This window comes from Puntigrus tetrazona, chromosome 16 (assembly GCF_018831695.1).
Source record: "Puntigrus tetrazona isolate hp1 chromosome 16, ASM1883169v1, whole genome shotgun sequence".
Taxonomy (NCBI): Eukaryota; Metazoa; Chordata; class Actinopteri; order Cypriniformes; family Cyprinidae; genus Puntigrus; species Puntigrus tetrazona.
The window spans coordinates 71806-90709 of NC_056714.1; the positions used below are offsets into that span (position 1 = coordinate 71806).

Sequence of the window (18904 nt, forward strand, 5' to 3'; positions counted from 1 at the left end):
AGAGCTGGTCAAACTTTGGCCACACTAAGGGCCAGTGTATTAGATAAGTAGTGAAAAACTCAAAAACTTACAGCACCTGGTATTCCTAGGCAGTCTCCCATCCAAGTACTAACTAGGCCCAACTCTGCTTAGCTTCTGAGATCAGACGAGATCAGGCGTGAACAGGGTGGTATGGCCGTAAGCTTAAAGCTGCTGCAAAAAAAAGCCCCTATTTTAGGTGAGGCACACTATGCCATTATACTAGATAAGTAATGAATGAAATACAAAAAAAAAAAAATACTTCAAAATGAGCTACATTAAAGATAAGAGCATTAGTTAAGTAGTTAAAAACAGTCAAACTCTGTTTAAAGAACAGCTACTTTAAAGGCAATTGAATTAAATAAGCAGTAAGGGAAAGCAAAGAGCTGGTCAAACTTTGGCCACACTAAGGGCCAGTGTATTAGATAAGTAGTGAAAAACTCAAAACTTACAGCACCTGGTATTCCTAGGCAGTCTCCCATCCAAGTACTAACTAGGCCCAACTCTGCTTAGCTTCTGAGATCAGACGAGATCAGGCGTGAACAGGGTGGTATGGCCGTAGTTTAAAAGCTGCTGCAAAAAGCCCCCCTATTTTTTAAGGTGAGGCACACTAAGTGCCATTATACTAGATAAGTAATGAATGAAATACAAAAAAAAACTTCAAAATGAGCTACATTAAAGATAAGAGCATTAGTTAAGTAGTTAAAAACAGTCAAACTCTGTTTAAAGAACAGCTACTTTAAAGGCAATTGAATTAAATAAGCAGTAAGGGAAAGCAAAGAGCTGGTCAAACTTTGGCCACACTAAGGGCCAGTGTATTAGATAAGTAGTGAAAAACTCAAAAACTTTACAGCACCTGGTATTCCTAGGCAGTCTCCCATCCAAGTACTAACTAGGCCCAACTCTGCTTAGCTTCTGAGATCAGACGAGATCAGGCGTGAACAGGGTGGTATGGCCGTAAGCTAAAGCTGCTGCAAAAAGCCCCTATTTTAAGGTGAGGCACACTAAGTGCCATTATACTAGATAAGTAATGAATGAAATACAAAAAAAAACTTCAAAATGAGCTACATTAAAGATAAGAGCATTAGTTAAGTAGTTAAAAACAGTCAAACTCTGTTTAAAGAACAGCTACTTTAAAGGCAATTGAATTAAATAAGCAGTAAGGGAAAGCAAAGAGCTGGTCAAACTTTGGCCACACTAAGGGCCAGTGTATTAGATAAGTAGTGAAAAACTCAAAAACTTACAGCACCTGGTATTCCTAGGCAGTCTCCCATCCAAGTACTAACTAGGCCCAACTCTGCTTAGCTTCTGAGATCAGACGAGATCAGGCGTGAACAGGGTGGTATGGCCGTAAGCTTTAAAGCTGCTGCAAAAAGCCCCCTATTTTAAGGTGAGGCACACTAAGTGCCATTATACTAGATAAGTAATGAATGAAATACAAAAAAAAAAAAAAACTTCAAAATGAGCTACATTAAAGATAAGAGCATTAGTTAAGTAGTTAAAAACAGTCAAACTCTGTTTAAAGAACAGCTACTTTAAAGGCAATTGAATTAAATAAGCAGTAAGGGAAAGCAAAGAGCTGGTCAAACTTTGGCCACACTAAGGCCAGTGTATTAGATAAGTAGTGAAAAAACTCAAAAACTTACAGCACCTGGTATTCCTAGGCAGTCTCCCATCCAAGTACTAACTAGGCCCAACTCTGCTTAGCTTCTGAGATCAGACGAGATCAGGCGTGAACAGGGTGGTATGGCCGTAAGCTAAAGCTGCTGCAAAAAGCCCCTATTTTAAGGTGAGGCACACTAATGCCATTATACTAGATAAGTAATGAATGAAATACAAAAAAAACTTCAAAATGAGCTACATTAAAGATAAGAGCATTAGTTAAGTAGTTAAAAACAGTCAAACTCTGTTTAAAGAACAGCTACTTTAAAGGCAATTGAATTAAATAAGCAGTAAGGGAAAGCAAAGAGCTGGTCAAACTTTGGCCACACTAAGGGCCAGTGTATTAGATAAGTAGTGAAAAACTCAAAACTTACAGCACCTGGTATTCCTAGGCAGTCTCCCATCCAAGTACTAACTAGGCCCAACTCTGCTTAGCTTCTGAGATCAGACGAGATCAGGCGTGAACAGGGTGGTATGGCCGTAAGCTAAAAGCTGCTGCAAAAAGCCCCTATTTTAAGGTGAGGCACACTAAGTGCCATTATACTAGATAAGTAATGAATGAAATACAAAAAAAAATACTTCAAAATGAGCTACATTAAAGATAAGAGCATTAGTTAAGTAGTTAAAAACAGTCAAACTCTGTTTAAAGAACAGCTACTTTAAAGGCAATTGAATTAAATAAGCAGTAAGGGAAAGCAAAGAGCTGGTCAAACTTTGGCCACACTAAGGGCCAGTGTATTAGATAAGTAGTGAAAAACTCAAAAAACTTACAGCACCTGGTATTCCTAGGCAGTCTCCCATCCAAGTACTAACTAGGCCCAACTCTGCTTAGCTTCTGAGATCAGACGAGATCAGGCGTGAACAGGGTGGTATGGCCGTAAGCTAAAGCTGCTGCAAAAAGCCCCTATTTTAAGGTGAGGCACACTAAGTGCCATTATACTAGATAAGTAATGAATGAAATACAAAAAAAAAAAAAATACTTCAAAATGAGCTACATTAAAGATAAGAGCATTAGTTAAGTAGTTAAAAACAGTCAAACTCTGTTTAAAGAACAGCTACTTTAAAGGCAATTGAATTAAATAAGCAGTAAGGGAAAGCAAAGAGCTGGTCAAACTTTGGCCACACTAAGGGCCAGTGTATTAGATAAGTAGTGAAAAAACTGAAAAACTTACAGCACCTGGTATTCCTAGGCAGTCTCCCATCCAAGTACTAACCAGGCCCAACTCTGCTTAGCTTCTGAGATCAGATCAGACGAGATCAGGCGTGAACAGGGTGGTATGGCCGTAAGCTAAAAGCTGCTGCAAAAAGCCCCCTATTTTAAGGTGAGGCACACTAAGTGCCATTATACTAGATAAGTAATGAATGAAATACAAAAAAATACTTCAAAATGAGCTACATTAAAGATAAGAGCATTAGTTAAGTAGTTAAAAAAACTTTCAAACACTGTTTAACGAACAGCTACTTTAAAGGCAATTGAATTAAATAAGCAGTAAGGGAAAGCAAAGAGCTGGTCAAACTTTGGCCACACTAAGGGCCAGTGTATTAGATAAGTAGTGAAAAAACTCAAAAACTTACAGCACCTGGTATTCCTAGGCAGTCTCCCATCCAAGTACTAACTAGGCCCAACTCTGCTTAGCTTCTGAGATCAGACGAGATCAGGCGTGAACAGGGTGGTATGGCCGTAAGCGAAAGCTGCTGCAAAAAGCCCCCTATTTTAAAGTGAGGCACACTAAGTGCCATTATACTAGATAAGTAATGAATGAAATACAAAAAAAAAAACTACTTCAAAATGAGCTACATTAAAGATAAGAGCATTAGTTAAGTAGTTAAAAACAGTCAAACTCTGTTTAAAGAACAGCTACTTTAAAGGCAATTGAATTAAATAAGCAGTAAGGGAAAGCAAAGAGCTGGTCAAACTTTGGCCACACTAAGGGCCAGTGTATTAGATAAGTAGTGAAAACTCAAAAACTTACAGCACCTGGTATTCCTAGGCAGTCTCCCATCCAAGTACTAACTAGGCCCAACTCTGCTTAGCTTCTGAGATCAGACGAGATCAGGCGTGAACAGGGTGGTATGGCCGTAAGCTAAAGCTGCTGCAAAAAGCCCCTATTTTAAGGTGAGGCACACTAAGTGCCATTATACTAGATAAGTAATGAATGAAATACAAAAAAAAACTTTCAAAATGAGCTACATTAAAGATAAGAGCATTAGTTAAGTAGTTAAAAACAGTCAAACTCTGTTTAAAGAACAGCTACTTTAAAGGCAATTGAATTAAATACAGTAAGGGAAAGCAAAGAGCTGGTCAAACTTTGGCCACACTAAGGGCCAGTGTATTGGCGTGAACAGGGTGGTATGGCCGTAGCTTAAAGCTGCTGCAAAAGCCCCCTATTTAAGGTGAGGCGACGACGATCAGGCGTGAACAGGGTGGTATGGCCGTAAGCTAAAGCTGCTGCAAAAAGCCCCTATTTTAAGGTGAGGCACACTAAGTGCCATTATACTAGATAAGTAATGAATGAAATACAAAAAAATACTTCAAAATGAGCTACATTAAAGATAAGAGCATTAGTTAAGTAGTTAAAAACAGTCAAACTCTGTTTAAAGAACAGCTACTTTAAAGGCAATTGAATTAAATAAGCAGTAAGGGAAAGCAAAGAGCTGGTCAAACTTTGGCCACACTAAGGGCCAGTGTATTAGATAAGTAGTGAAAAACTCAAAACTTACAGCACCTGGTATTCCTAGGCAGTCTCCCCATCCAAGTACTTCCATTTTGATATTATGTGTTTATGTGCTGTACAAAATGTCTTATCTACAGAAACAAGATATGGAGACTGCTGAGCTCATCTACTGGTCGAGAAGAAACAACTGCACCTGGTTCTGTGAAGGACACCCTGAATGGGAGGAAGACCCAAGCACAAGAATATAAATATTGTGTGAAATGTAGTGTGAGCATACAGGACTGCCCTGCATGCCTTGGATGCTGTTGTTCTGTATCCTGAGCTCAGTCTCAATTATTCTGACTTTATTAAACTTAAGATTTTAAATTTAAGAGTAAGTCTCATCATTGACAGACCTGAACCTGGGAGGGAAACAACGAAGATTTTTTCCCAACAATTTGGAGGGGGCACCCGGATCTGTCTGAGACGAGGTCTCTGCTGGGAATCCTCTGCTTCAACCATCAGTACTGAACAACGAAACAGGTAAGCAGTCACCTTTTCATAAAAGAACTGCAGGATTGATTACTCTAAATTATCTGGTTGAAGTGGTGGAGGCACCAGTGGTTTTCTGTATATTGAAATCAGAATAATTGATTTAATTCAAAAGATTTAAAGAAGTAAATGCAGTCAAAATGAATAGAAAAATTGTAATGTCCTTTTAGAAAGGTTGAACTGTATAAGTAATTTCCTGACAAGGTTGAACTGCAAAAGGTAATTTCCTGGCAAGGTTGAACTGTAGTATTAATTTCCTGGCATGGTTGAGCTGTAAAATTAATGTCCTGGCAAGGTTGAAATTCACTAAAAGGGTGAGTTCGTGAAACCCGGCGTGGTAACTTACAGTTCGTGAAACCCGGCGTGGTAACTTACAGTTCGTGAAACCCGGCGTGGTACTCTACAGTTCGTGAAACCCGGCGTGGTAAGTTGCAGTTTGTGAAACCCAGCGTGGTAAAATACAGTTTGTAAAACCCGGCGTGGTACAAAAAAGGTATAAGAAATATTGTGAAGTGTGGTGTTATATCGATCTGTGTGTGTACCTGAGTGTGTGTGTGAATGAGATAAGCTGATCTCGAGTATTTTGAGACCAAATTGTCGCAGACCCTCTCTGGACCGTCACTTAAGTGTGACCCGGTAGGAACGGACGCGAGGTTTGGCCTCAAGTGCGGAGAAAGCTGAATGTATGAGCCCAAGAGATTGGGACACTGAATGACAAAAATAAAACAAGAGTGAAAGAAGCAGTACACAGTGGTTTCTGTATTAAGGACATTGATCCTGGGAAAATAGGTGGTGTTAGATTATATAATAAAAGCCAATTAGTACCCATAGGGAAGCATAGAAAAGTTAGACATACAAACACCCCAATAACCTGATGGTGCAGACTGTTTGGTCATAATCCAAATTGTGAGAAGTGTAATTGGACTAGGGTAAAATATAAACTGATAAAATGACTACCTATAAGGAAGTATGGGATAAATTGAGTAGACAAATGTTGGCACAGGCTGAAATTAAAGAAAAACCAAGGGTGACAAGAGAATTAGAAAAGGCATGGAAGCAATTAGAGTGTATTAATGGGTGGGACAATTCCACTGAGAACAAAGGGGAACTATTAAGGGCAATAATGAGAGAAGAAGAAAGAGCAGACAAAGAGCATAAAATGGCGGTACAGAACAGGCAAGCTGCAACATTTTTTACTAAAGGGAAATTAGAAAAAGAGGTGAAAGAAAAGGCCTATCAGACTAGAATATGGAGCAGAATAAAAAGTGTCATGGTCTGCAGGGTAAAAATTGCAGCTATTAATGAGAAACAATCAGAAGAAGAAAAAACCTAGGCCCCCCTTGTGCAGAAAAGTCCCCTTCCGCTCCTTTAATGCTGCCTGTGATGCATGTTGTGGCAGGGGAAGTGTCCACGACAACCAAACAGGCAAATAAAAATGGAAGGTTTGTCCTGACAGGAGGGACAGTTGAGGTAGAACAAAGTGAGGAGGCTAGGTTAGAAGAAGAAAAAAAAAGAGTAAGAGAGCTAATAAATGAAGAACTGACAAAACAACCCATGAGTTCAATCATTAACAGTAGTTTAGACAGAGAAATACTTCAGAGAACTCAGGAAGTAGTGGAATTAGAGCGACACGTAGGGCAGCTGACTGGAGAAAGGAAGAGACTGACGGGTGTGCATAAGGAGGAGGCAGCATGTGGAAGCAGAGTGGGTAGTCTGTATGGAGGAGAAAGTATACATGAGGAGGAAAATGTCAGAATGCTGAGGACAGAACTAGAAAGTAGGGAAAGGGAAATAAGAGAAGAACGTAGGGAAGATTCAATGAAAGGGCTAAGCCTAGCTAAAGGTCAGGTGAAGAAAAGGATAGTGTAACAATCACTGGATATGAGCTGGACATAGACTGGGGTTATAAACAGGCGGCACAGGCCCAACAGAGGGCTGGTACAGCTACCAGCCCCCACAAAGGAGAAGGAGGTGCCTCAGGAACCACCTTATTACAAGCCTTAAATTTAAAGAAAGACATGGGGGTTAGAACAACATACCCAACCCAGTATCCACTGTACAGGATAGGAGGACAACAGAATCCAGAGTATAGACCATGGGGAAATGCAGACATGAATGCAGTACTGCAGAAATTGCCAGATCTAACTAAGGGAGGAATGAGATGGTTGAATAAACTGACCACATTAACCCATGGTAATGAACTAGAAATAGGGGACTTTAGGGCCCTAATGGGACATCTGCTTACCAGAACCCAGATGACTACTTTAGAGGATGAAGCTAGAATAGAAGACATGGCCAATGAGAAACCACTGTCCAAAGTAATTACCCAAATAAGCAGGGCTCTTACAAACCTATATCCAACACCAAAAATGACTTATCAATCTATGAAATTTAAGATAGGAGCAGAAGAATCTGCATAAGCATATCTGCATAGGACAGAAGCTGAATGGGAAGAAAGGACAGGGCAGCACCCAGATTGCAGTGACATATGTAGAGTTTTACAGACAGGCAGTAGTGAATGGAGTTCCAGAAAAAGCAAAACAACAAATAGAAAACAGTCCAGAAATGTGTGGGGGTAGTGGAGACATGGGCAAGGTATTTAATTTACTATGTAGACAAAGCCATGGAAAAACAAGAAAGGGAGGATTATGAGGTAGAAAAACTGAAAACAAAACTAGTAAAATTGCAAATAGAGGCAGAAAAAGAAAAGAATAAAAAGAAGCCTAGAGAGGGAGCTCTGCAAATGCCTGTAATGAATCAGGGGATGAAGGGACAGGAAATGTGACAAGGGCAGCAAACTATAAGCCTGAGGGCCCATATGATTATCCATATGACCCGCTGCCGGACTGGCCACCTTATGGAAATGGGTGGGAAAACGAAAATTATAGAGGGAATTACGGGAGACCAGGGAGAGAGCAGGGGTGCTTTCTGTGCGGAGCAGGTGATCACTGGAGGAAAAACTGCCCACTGAATAGACGGGGACAACCTCCTGCACGGGGACGGGCTCCTGTCAGAGGAGGGCCTCAGGGAAGAGGAAGAGGAGTCCCCAGAAATGTCCCGTGGTCTACCAACCAACAGGTGCCCAGACAAAGCCCAGTCTAGGGCCAGGCAGACCAGGCGGATTATTGACGAGACCAACAGAGAACCTGTAAGGGGGCTGAGGCTGAGCCATACCTAACTATACTGGTCAACAGACAGCCAGTACAGGCCTTAGTGGACACTGGGGCCTACTTCTATACAATAAGGCTGAAATGGTTGAGAAAGGACTTTACTATGCTTTGCCAGTGTGCCCTCTGCTCTGCTCGGACGAGACCTGTTAGTAAAATTGGGGGTGAAAATTCTGTGTAGCCCAGAGGGCATAATTTTAACTTTTTCAAATGGAAAAACACAAAACTGTTCCATTAAGGGTGGTCTAGTACCTGCAGCTGGTCAATGGGTATTAACTACAACAGGAAGAGTGGGAGTGGACATTTATTGGGTCAGAGTGCTGCATCCAGAACAAACCAACTTTAGGCAGCTGATAAACCAGAGACGAGACCTGTTGAGACACTTCCTGCCAGTTTCTGACCCATTACACTGTAATTTATACTATGACAAAAGTAATGATGAGGTTTATGCAACAGAGTTTAGCCAATATGTAGATCAAAGACATACCAACCTGAAAGGCTCAGTCATATAAATTGGAAAGGAAGGGGTAGCTGTGGAAGTAAGGTTAAGTAAGGAACAATATGACTGGTTTGAAATGAAAACTGTCTCTGTACCACACATTTCCTTAATGATAAGTAAACACCACGGAGCCAAGGCCTTAGGGCCAATGATAAAAAGACTAAAACAGGCAGCAGATTGGGAAGATGAGAGACAGGGTTGGGAAAGATGGCACATGACAGGAGGTCACAGACTACACATAGAGGAAATATGTGAGGGCAGGTACGAGAAGTTAAGGTCAAACAGAGAAAAGACTAATGCTGTAATGGATGGGCCAGGGGCAGAAGAGATGCTAGCCAACCTACCAGAAAAGTTATGGTCAACAGGAAGTGAGGATGTGGGTTATTGTGATATTCAGCCAGTGTCTTTTGAAATAGACAAAACAACAGTGGTAAAGAAGAGACAGTATAGAAATAATTGTGAGGCCATGACTGGTATTGCCCCCACCATTCAGAGTCTATTGAACAAGGGAGTGCTGTGTGAGACCACATCTGAGTGGAACACTCCAATACTGCCTGTCATTAAACACTCCACAGGGAAATATAGAATGGTCCATGACCTGAGAAAAATAAATGAGAGGGTTCTGACAATAAAACTGCCCACTCCAAATCCTTACACCATTTTAACCAGATTGACCACAGAACACACCCACTTCTCCTGTATAGATCTGGCAAATGCATTTTTGTGTATACATTTAGAGCTTTAGTGAAGGAAATCGGAATGAAAAAAAGTAAGGGTGAAAAAGTTAGGGTTTCATTACCCTAAAAGGGGACATGGCAAAGGCTGCTGCTCTACAAACCCCAGACTATGGCCAACCTTTAGATTTAGATGTGACAACAATGGGTAAAACTGTGAGTGGTGTGCTATACCAGAAACAATTTTAACAAAGACGAGTGTTGAGTTTATAATTAGAGAGCAAGCTGCATCATTCCCAGAAGCACTAATATGGAGGAGTATACCATAATAAAAGCAAAGGTAAAGTTGAACGACTGAAACTGACCCTAAAAAACAAAATAGCCAAAATCTGTGCAAGCACTTATCTGAATTGGGTAGAAGCATTACCAATAGCTTTAATGTCTGTGAGATGTTCAATAAACAGAACCACTGGATTTACTACTTTTGAATTAACCACTGGACGCCAATTTCCTGGCCCCTGGGCACCAATGCCTGGGGATGGGTACACTGATACACCTAAGGCCTACCAACAAAAAGTAAGAGCTGTTATTAACACATTTTTGCCACAGAAGTTTTGGCCTGTAATAGAGCAACAGGAATTGGACATGAAAAGAGGACCTGACGAGCAGTGGGTGAGGCTGAAACAAATGAAACGAAAATGGTCTGCCCCCAGGTGGTCAGAGTCCCATGAAAATAACTGTGCGAACCTCGCACTGCGTACAGTTGGCTGGAAAAGGTAACACATGGTTTCACTTGTCTGCTTGCTGTTTCTGTTCTGCCACTAGCAGGTCTCTGACAACAGTTTGAGCTGACCTTCGAGAAGGTCAGAGAGAGGGAGAAGAGGGAGAAGAGACGGAAGACGGCAACAGACCAACCCAAGGAGGGAGACAAACAACAAGCAGATAATAATTCTGGTGCTAAATCATGAGGGATAATGTTAACAAGGTGGTCACATGTTGGGGGGTGGGAATTGTTGTAGTAATAATAACGTTGATACTGTGGAATGGAACAAGAGAGGGAGGGACTCAAGGCAGACACAAAAGAGATGTCATAAGCAAAGAAGCAAAACTAACTCTGGTAAGGGAAAAAGGAAAAGATTGTCTGTGGGAATTTGACTTATACCAGGTGATTCACTGTGAGGAAGAAGTGGAGCAAAAGTTGTGATCTCTTTTAGAGAGATCAAGAGAGGGAATTGTGGGATTTATGTTTTAAAGGATTTATGTTTTACAGGTTTTACTCAATAGAAGCACTGTGCCCAGGCCTCATAAACGCTCTGTGTTTTTCCATTTGATATTATGTGTTTTTCCATTTTGATATTATGTGTGTATGTGCTGTACAAAATGTCTTATCTACAGAAACAAGATATGGAGACTGCTGAGCTCATCTACTGGTCGAGAAGAAACAACTGCACCTGGTTCTGTGAAGGACACCCTGAATGGGAGAAAGACCCAAGCACAAGAATATAAATATTGTGTGAAATGTAGTGTGAGCATACAGGACTGCCCTGCATGCCTTGATGCTGTTGTTCTGTATCCTGAGCTCAGTCTCAATTATTCTGACTTTATTAAACTTAAGATTTTAAATTTAAGAGTAAGTCTCATCATTGACAGACCTGAACCTGGGAGGGAAACAACGAAGATTTTTTCCCAACATTAGCTTCTGAGATCAGACGAGATTAGGCGTGAACAGGGTGGTATGGCCGTAAGCAAAAGCTGCTGCAAAAAGCCCCCTATTTTAAGGTGAGGCACACTAAGTGCCATTATACTAGATAAGTAATGAATGAAATACAAAAAAATACTTCAAAATGAGCTACATTAAAGATAAGAGCATTAGTTAAGTAGTTAAAAACAGTCAAACTCTGTTTAAAAACAGCTACTTTAAAGGCAATTGAACTAAATAAGCAGTAAGGGAAAGCAAAGAGCTGGTCAAACTTTGGCCACACTAAGGGCCAGTGTATTAGATAAGTAGTGAAAAAACTCAAAAACTCACAGCACCTGGTATTCCTAGGCAGTCTCCCATCCAAGTTCTAACTAGGCCCAACTCTGCTTAGCTTCTGAGATCAGGCGTGAACAGGGTAGTATGGCCGTAAGCGAAAGCTGCTGCAAAAAGCCCCCTATTTTAAGGTGAGGCACACTAAGTGCCATTATACTAGATAAGTAATGAATGAAATACAAAAAAATACTTCAAAATGAGCTACATTAAAGATAAGAGCATTAGTTAAGTAGTTAAAAACAGTCAAACTCTGTTTAAAGAACAGCTACTTTAAAGGCAATTGAATTAAATAAGCAATAAGGGAAAGCAAAGAGCTGGTCAAACTTTGGCCACACTAAGGGCCAGTGTATTAGATAAGTAGTGAAAAAACTCAAAAACTTACAGCACCTGGTATTCTTAGGCAGTCTCCCATCCAAGTACTAGCTAGGCCCAACTCTGCTTAGCTTCTGAGATCAGACGTGAACAGGGTGGTATGGCCGTAAGCGAAAGCTGCTGCAAAAAACCCCCTATTTTAAGGTGAGGCACACTAAGTGCCATTATACTAGATAAGTAATGAATGAAATACAAAAAAATACTTCAAAATGAGCTACATTAAAGATAAGAGCATTAGTTAAGTAGTTAAAAAACAGTCAAACTCTGTTTAAAGTACAGCTACTTTAAAGGCAATTGTATTAAATAAGCAGTAAGGGAAAGCAAAGAGCTGGTCAAACTTTGGCCACACTAAGGGCCAGTGTATTAGATAAGTAGTGAAAAAACTCAAAGACTCAAAGCACCTGGTATTCTTAGGCAGTCTACCATCCAAGTTCTAACTAGGCCCAACTCTGCTTAGCTTCTGAGATCAGACGAGATCAGGCGTGAACAGGGTGGTATGCCCGTAAGCAAAAGCTGCTGCAAAAAGCCCCCTATTTTAAGGTGAGGCACACTAAGTGCCATTATACTAGATAAGTAATGAATGAAATACAAAAAATACTTCAAAATGAGCTACATTAAAGATAAGAGCATTAGTTAAGTAGTTAAAAACAGTCAAACTCTGTTTAAAGAACAGCTACTTTAAAGGCAATTGAATTAAATAAGCAATAAGGGAAAGCAAAGAGCTGGTCAAACTTTGGCCACACTAAGGGCCAGTGTATTAGATAAGTAGTGAAAAACTCAAAACTTACAGCACCTGGTATTCCTAGGCAGTCTCCCATCCAAGTACTAGCTAGGCCCAACTCTGCTTAGCTTCTGAGATCAGACGTGAACAGGGTGGTATGGCCGTAAGCGAAAGCTGCTGCAAAAAGCCCCCTATTTTAAGGTGAGGCACACTAAGTGCCATTATACTAGATAAGTAATGAATGAAATACAAAAAAATACTTCAAAATGAGCTACATTAAAGATAAGAGCATTAGTTAAGTAGTTAAAAAACAGTCAAACTCTGTTTAAAGTACAGCTACTTTAAAGGCAATTGTATTAAATAAGCAGTAAGGGAAAGCAAAGAGCTGGTCAAACTTTGGCCACACTAAGGGCCAGTGTATTAGATAAGTAGTGAAAAAACTCAAAGACTCAAAGCACCTGGTATTCTTAGGCAGTCTACCATCCAAGTTCTAACTAGGCCCAACTCTGCTTAGCTTCTGAGATCAGACGAGATCAGGCGTGAACAGGGTGGTATGCCCGTAAGCAAAAGCTGCTGCAAAAAGCCCCCTTTTTTAAGGTGAGGCACACTAAGTGCCATTATACTAGATAAGTAATGAATGAAATACAAAAAAATACTTCAAAATGAGGTACATTAAAGATAAGAGCATTAGTTAGGTAGTTAAAAACAGTCAAACTCTGTTTAAAGTACAGCTACTTTAAAGGCAATTGTATTAAATAAGCAGTAAGGGAAAGCAAAGAGCTGGTCAAACTTTGGACACACTAAGGGCCAGTGTATTAGATAAGAAGTGAAAAAACTCAAAAACTCAAAGCACCTGGTATTCTTGGGCAGTCTACCATCCAAGTTCTAACTACGCCCAACTCTGCTTAGCTTCTGAGATCAGACGAGATCAGACGCGAACAGGGTGGTATGGCCATAAGCGAAAGCTGCTGCAAAAAGCCCCCTATTTTAAGGTGAGGCACACTAAGTGCCATTATACTAGATAAGTAATGAATGAAATACAAAAACACTTCACAATGAGCTACAATAAAGATAAGAGCATTAGTTAAGTAGTTAAAAACAGTCAAACTCTGTTTAAAGAACAGCTACTTTAAAGGCAATTGAATTAAATAAGCAGTAAGGGAAAGCAAAGAGCTGGTTAAACTTTGGCCACACTAAGGGCCAGTGTATTAGATAAGTAGTGGAAAAACTCAAAAACTTACAGCACCTGGTATTCCTAGGCAGTCTCCCAACCAAGTACTAACTAGGGCCACCTCTGCTTAGCTTCTGAGATCAGGCGTGAACATTTTTTTTTTTTTTTTTTTTTTTTTAAAAGATTTTTCACATTTACAATAAGTACAAAATAAATATCTGCATTAAATTTTCCAGCAGCCTTTCTTTTTACAATTTTTTGAAAAATTAAACACAAGTTCATTGAACTCTGTAACAGAAATAAACATACTTCCATCAACAAAATTCTTGCAAAAATCCACATACATATCAGTTTTTATCATCCTTATATGTTGTTTTATCAAATTCTTAAAAATACACCATACATTTTCTTTTTTTTTCTCAAAGAAAGCCTTGTTTCTCCTCAAACGCACTGCATACCTTGCAAAACTTAACATAATGTTCAATAGCTGCACATTGCCTTTTACATTCTTTGCTTTCACCATACCGAACAAAAATATCTTACTCCACTCCTCATCCACAAAAGTAATCTTCTCCCAATTCTTTTTAACACATTTGCTTAATAATTCATGGTACTGTTCCAAACCTTGACATTCTACTTAAAAATGCATTAAGTTTTCGACTTCCCTCCCACACACATCACACTCTCTCGTAATACTTTTGTCAATCTGATGCAAAACCTCTTTTGTATATACTCTATTATGCCGCAGGAAGAAGTCATTTTGTTCACAATCTATTGAATTATATCTCACGTCTAGGTTCTTCCACAACATTTCCGGCTCTATCTCTGGATATACTCTCCAGTTAGGCCATCTGAGCCTGGGCTCTTATTAGTGTTCAGACCAGAGATTGCCTCATTGACTTCTTGCATAGAGATATCATTATCACAAAAAGTCCTGTCTATATTCGATAATCGAGCGCTAACTGTACTCAGTACCTTTCCCATACTCTCCAAATGCACCCCTTCTTTCCTAAATAACCCCTTATAAAAAGATTCAACGGCCTCCAAAATCCCCACAAAATCACTCACCTTCTTTCCTTCTCTATCTTCTAATTCAGTAATACAGTTTAACACATTTGCTTAATAATTCATGGTACTGTTCCAAACCTTGACATTCTACGTAAAAATGCATTAAGTTTTCGACTTCCCTCCCACACACATCACACTCTCTCGTAATACTTTTGTCAATCTGATGCAAAACCTCTTTTGTATATACTCTATTATGCCGCAGGAAGAAGTCATTTTGTTCACAATCTATTGAATTATATCTCACGTCTAGGTTCTTCCACAACATTTCCGGCTCTATCTCTGGATATACACTCCTCCAATACACTTCGGCAGCAGGCCTTCTCACCTCTTTTTCCACCATAATCCTATAGAAACATTTTAAAGGAACCTTTGACAAATCTACTTTACAACCACTCTGTATAATATACATTTTAGGAAACTTGTAGTCTTTTGTTTTAATCTCTTGATCATCCATTAAAGCACTCCAGTCTCTTGGAATACTACTCTTAATCTTACCAAAAACATTTTAGAATTTCACCTTTCCTCATATTTTCGTTCTCTTCCAAAACCATGTCCAGGATTGCTTGTGCAGGCAAAAAGCCTGGAACAACTTCATAAACATAATGCTTTATCTGATAAAAACCCGCTTTCATGAAACTTTTGTTTTCCAACATTCGTCCCTTATCTGTTATCTTAGGATTCAAAAACACTGGCTGATTTAGTACTAACTCAGGCATGTTACACTTATAAGACACATGTGGCAAAAATTGAGCCCATGCCTGAAAGACTTCTTTATAAAATTGTGGCACATCATTTATCATGGACTCCTTTAAACACATGAAAAGATTACTTTGACTACCAGCCCCAAACCTCTCCAAACAGTCCTTCATACAATATCTCCAACCATACACTTCTTTACTATATAAAAACTTCTTAACAATTTTAAGTCTTAAAGCTTTCCTCCTCACATCCAAGTCTACCAACTTTAGACCCCCCTCCTTATTATCTGCTATCAACACCCTTTTTGAGATCCTCACATTTTTCCCACCCCACAGGAAATCCATTACAATAGAGTTTGCCTCTTTTAGGACCCACTCTGGCATATCTAACACGTTCAAGGAATGGGCAAATCTTGACATTAACAAAACATTGACCACAGCCACTTTGCCTTTCAACGTGAGACCTCTTAATTTCCAATAGTTCACAGTTCGCCTTATCTTTTGAAGAACTATAGTCCAAGATACATCTCTCGCCTTATTATCTTCCTTTCCTAAATTAACCCCCAGTACTGTAATATAATCTTTAACTATTTTAAAGGGAATATCACAGTTCAATATTTTATTTTCGCCAAACATCATAATTTCTGACTTTTCAACATTTATTTTTGCCCCTGCAGCTCTACCATAAGTATTCATATGCTCCATTATCCTCTTTATGCTGTCCATATCTCTCACAGTAAATGTAGTATCATCAGCATATTGGTGAATTAAACTGACCCCATCTCCTGCAAAATTGATGGGCTTCAGCTCCTTATCCGTTTTTATTAATGTTGCCAAAGGCTCAACAGATATACTGTATAGCAGAGCAGACAAAGGGCAACCCTGCCTTATAGACCTCTCAATAGCAAAATCATCCGTTAACATACCGTTACACTTCACCACACTGTGTGCACTATTATACAGTAATCTTATCCATGCTCTAAATCTACTACCAAAACCAAAAGTTTCCAAGGTTTCCTCTAAAAATTGGTGCTCTACCCTATCAAAAGCTTTATTTAAATCCAAGCTTAACAGAACACCTCCTTCTTTCTTCATATAAAATATCACATCTCTAATTGTACTTATAACATCTGCAATATCCCTCCCAGGTATACTATAAGCCTGTGTTGGTGCAACAATACTCCCAACTACCTTTTTAAGCCTGTTTGCTAAAATTTTCGCCAATACTTTATAATCTGTATTTAAGAGACTGATTGGTCTATAATTTTCTAACCTTAACCTACTCCTTTTATTTTTAAATAAAATGCTTAACACACCTGCCACCATTGTCCCAGGCACTTCCTGCTTTTCCTCCATATACTGGTACAGCTGTAACAGTATTGGCCCTAGAACATCCTTGAAGACTCTATAAAACTCTCCAGTTAGGCCATCTGAGCCTGGGCTCTTATTAGTGTTCAGACCAGAGATTGCCTCATTGACTTCTTGCATAGAGATATCATTATCACAAAAAGTCCTGTCTATATTCGATAATCGAGCGCTAACTGTACTCAGTACCTTTCCCATACTCTCCAAATGCACCCCTTCTTTCCTAAATAACCCCTTATAAAAAGATTCAACAGCCTCCAAAATCCCCACAAAAATCACTCACCTTCTTTCCTTCTCTATCTTCTAATTCAGTAATACAGTTCCTGCTCTGCTTTTGCTTCTCCATGCCCAAAAAAAAAAAAAGATGTGCATTTCTCACCCTCTAAAGCATACTTCACCCTACTCCTTACAATAGCACCCTTACATCTATTAGTTTCAAATTTCTCTAAATCTGCTTTAATTTTTAAATAATTTGACAAATCATAATTAGGATCACTGTTTATTTGTTCCAGCTCAACAGAAATTTCATTTTGCAAATTTTTATATTTTCTCTTCTCCATACTATTCTTTTCCTTTGCAAACTCCATACTCAAAAACTTTATTTTCTGCTTTAAAATCTCCCATCTTACACATATGTTTTCAGAATCCTCGCTTCCCATCCATTCAGATCTTATACACTCGTAGACCCTAGCTCTGTAATTTACATCATTCAATAAACTTGCATTCAAACACCACAGCCCCCCACCTTTTTGCTGCATTCTTTGACCCACTTGGAATTCCAGGACAGCATGGTCACTGAAAGCTGTGAACTTGTAAGTTATACTATTAATATACTGAACTATGTTCTGCCTTACCAGACACAAATCAATTCTGCTTTGTTTTAGACTATTGAGCACAACTTGCCTTCTTGAATACCCTCTTCTAACAGGATTTTCTAATCTCCAGAGATCCACTAGGTTTACTCCATTCATTAGGTTTCTAAGTTCAGTCCTTGAAGAGTCTGTTTTGTAACTCATGTCATTTGCAGCATCCAATCTACTACACCAAACGTTAAAATCACCAACACAGATGCAGTTATCCGTACACATAGCCCTCTTAATTGTTGGAAGAACTCCCTTCTATCCTTTTCAATGTTTGGAGCATACACATTAATCAACTTGAAAACACAATTCTGAAATTCAAATTTTATGATTAGCACTCTTCCTTGATTATCAGCATAAACACTCTTAACACTTTGTACTACATCACTTTTACACAAACAAGCCACTCCACAAGCCCTTCTACTGCCATGACTAACAAAAATGTGATGAGGCCAAATCCTTCTCACCTCTCTTAATTTACTGCTATCCCAGTTTGTTTCTTGGAAACAATAAATGTCAGCCTTCACAGTTTTTAAAACCATTTCAAGTTTACACATGTTACGAAGACCATTAGCATTTAGGGATGCAATTTTAATCATAGCAGCAGTAGGCGTGACTTTGAGATAAATAGATAAACCTCATTTCTTTTTCTTTATGCCTCCTTTCTCTCCCTTGTCAGTCAGCAATCTTTTTTTCCTTACAAACAGTTGCATATTTTCACATACCCCCCCCCTCATACAGATCATAGTCATCATCATCTTCATCATTGTCATCATCTTCATCATTATCATCATCATCCTCATCCTCATCCTCATCAACATCAACAACATCATTTACAGTTCCATCACGCTTGAGAGCAGTCTTAAACAAGGCTGATGACTGTGATGACTCATCTGCAATAAACGTTTTAACCACACTCCTGTCCTTTTCTTTACTGCCCTCTAGATGCTGAGAGAGCCCTGATCTAGCACTCTGGAGAGAGGAGGTGCCTCGCTCCGCTTGAGCTGTGTGATCCTTCAGTCCTGGATTAAAGTCATCAAGGGTGTTCCCCATTGTGTCTTCTTGCATGGGTCTACTCCCATCCTCATTTAATCCACTGGACAAGTTCGCACCCCACAACACATCACCATAATGTACATCACTCAGTTCTTTGCATTCTCTAGCGTAGTGTCCCTGTTTACCACACTTGTAGCAAGTAAATTCAGGGCAGTCTCTCAATACATGTCCAGGCTGAATACAAATACGACACACTTTCACTTGTCTGTTATGAATCACTCCGAAAGTGTTCCGCACCTTCCAATGTTTCAAACTTTGTGGAGTATGGCAAAGATTGAACAGTATCAGTGAACTTAACTCTACAGAAGCGAGTCCCATCTGCAATGTCTGTTCCT

The 18904-nt window shown here is 39.5% G+C and overlaps 7 non-coding genes and 7 pseudogenes across 7 annotated transcripts; all 14 read right to left on the minus strand.

The window, feature by feature from the left end:
* Nucleotides 1–64: 64 nt before the first annotated feature.
* Nucleotides 65–183, minus strand: LOC122361382. The gene has a single exon (XR_006252941.1). It is a non-coding gene; the product is annotated as a 5S ribosomal RNA (ribosomal RNA).
* A 280-nt stretch (nt 184–463) lies between these two features.
* On the minus strand, nt 464–582 carry LOC122361217 (annotated as a pseudogene).
* A 280-nt stretch (nt 583–862) lies between these two features.
* Nucleotides 863–981, minus strand: LOC122361224 (annotated as a pseudogene).
* A 274-nt stretch (nt 982–1255) lies between these two features.
* LOC122361384 lies at nt 1256–1374 on the minus strand. Its single transcript, XR_006252943.1, has one exon. It is a non-coding gene; the product is annotated as a 5S ribosomal RNA (ribosomal RNA).
* A 283-nt stretch (nt 1375–1657) lies between these two features.
* On the minus strand, nt 1658–1776 carry LOC122361385. The gene has a single exon (XR_006252944.1). It is a non-coding gene; the product is annotated as a 5S ribosomal RNA (ribosomal RNA).
* Nucleotides 1777–2047: 271 nt separating this feature from the next.
* LOC122361386 lies at nt 2048–2166 on the minus strand. Its single transcript, XR_006252945.1, has one exon. It is a non-coding gene; the product is annotated as a 5S ribosomal RNA (ribosomal RNA).
* A 278-nt stretch (nt 2167–2444) lies between these two features.
* On the minus strand, nt 2445–2563 carry LOC122361387. Its single transcript, XR_006252946.1, has one exon. It is a non-coding gene; the product is annotated as a 5S ribosomal RNA (ribosomal RNA).
* Nucleotides 2564–2845: 282 nt separating this feature from the next.
* Nucleotides 2846–2969, minus strand: LOC122361188 (annotated as a pseudogene).
* Nucleotides 2970–3248: 279 nt separating this feature from the next.
* On the minus strand, nt 3249–3367 carry LOC122361388. The gene has a single exon (XR_006252947.1). It is a non-coding gene; the product is annotated as a 5S ribosomal RNA (ribosomal RNA).
* A 279-nt stretch (nt 3368–3646) lies between these two features.
* On the minus strand, nt 3647–3765 carry LOC122361389. Its single transcript, XR_006252948.1, has one exon. It is a non-coding gene; the product is annotated as a 5S ribosomal RNA (ribosomal RNA).
* A 7868-nt stretch (nt 3766–11633) lies between these two features.
* Nucleotides 11634–11742, minus strand: LOC122361339 (annotated as a pseudogene).
* A 277-nt stretch (nt 11743–12019) lies between these two features.
* LOC122361346 lies at nt 12020–12138 on the minus strand (annotated as a pseudogene).
* Nucleotides 12139–12411: 273 nt separating this feature from the next.
* LOC122361332 lies at nt 12412–12520 on the minus strand (annotated as a pseudogene).
* Nucleotides 12521–12797: 277 nt separating this feature from the next.
* On the minus strand, nt 12798–12916 carry LOC122361347 (annotated as a pseudogene).
* Between the last annotated feature and the right edge of the window lie 5988 nt (nt 12917–18904).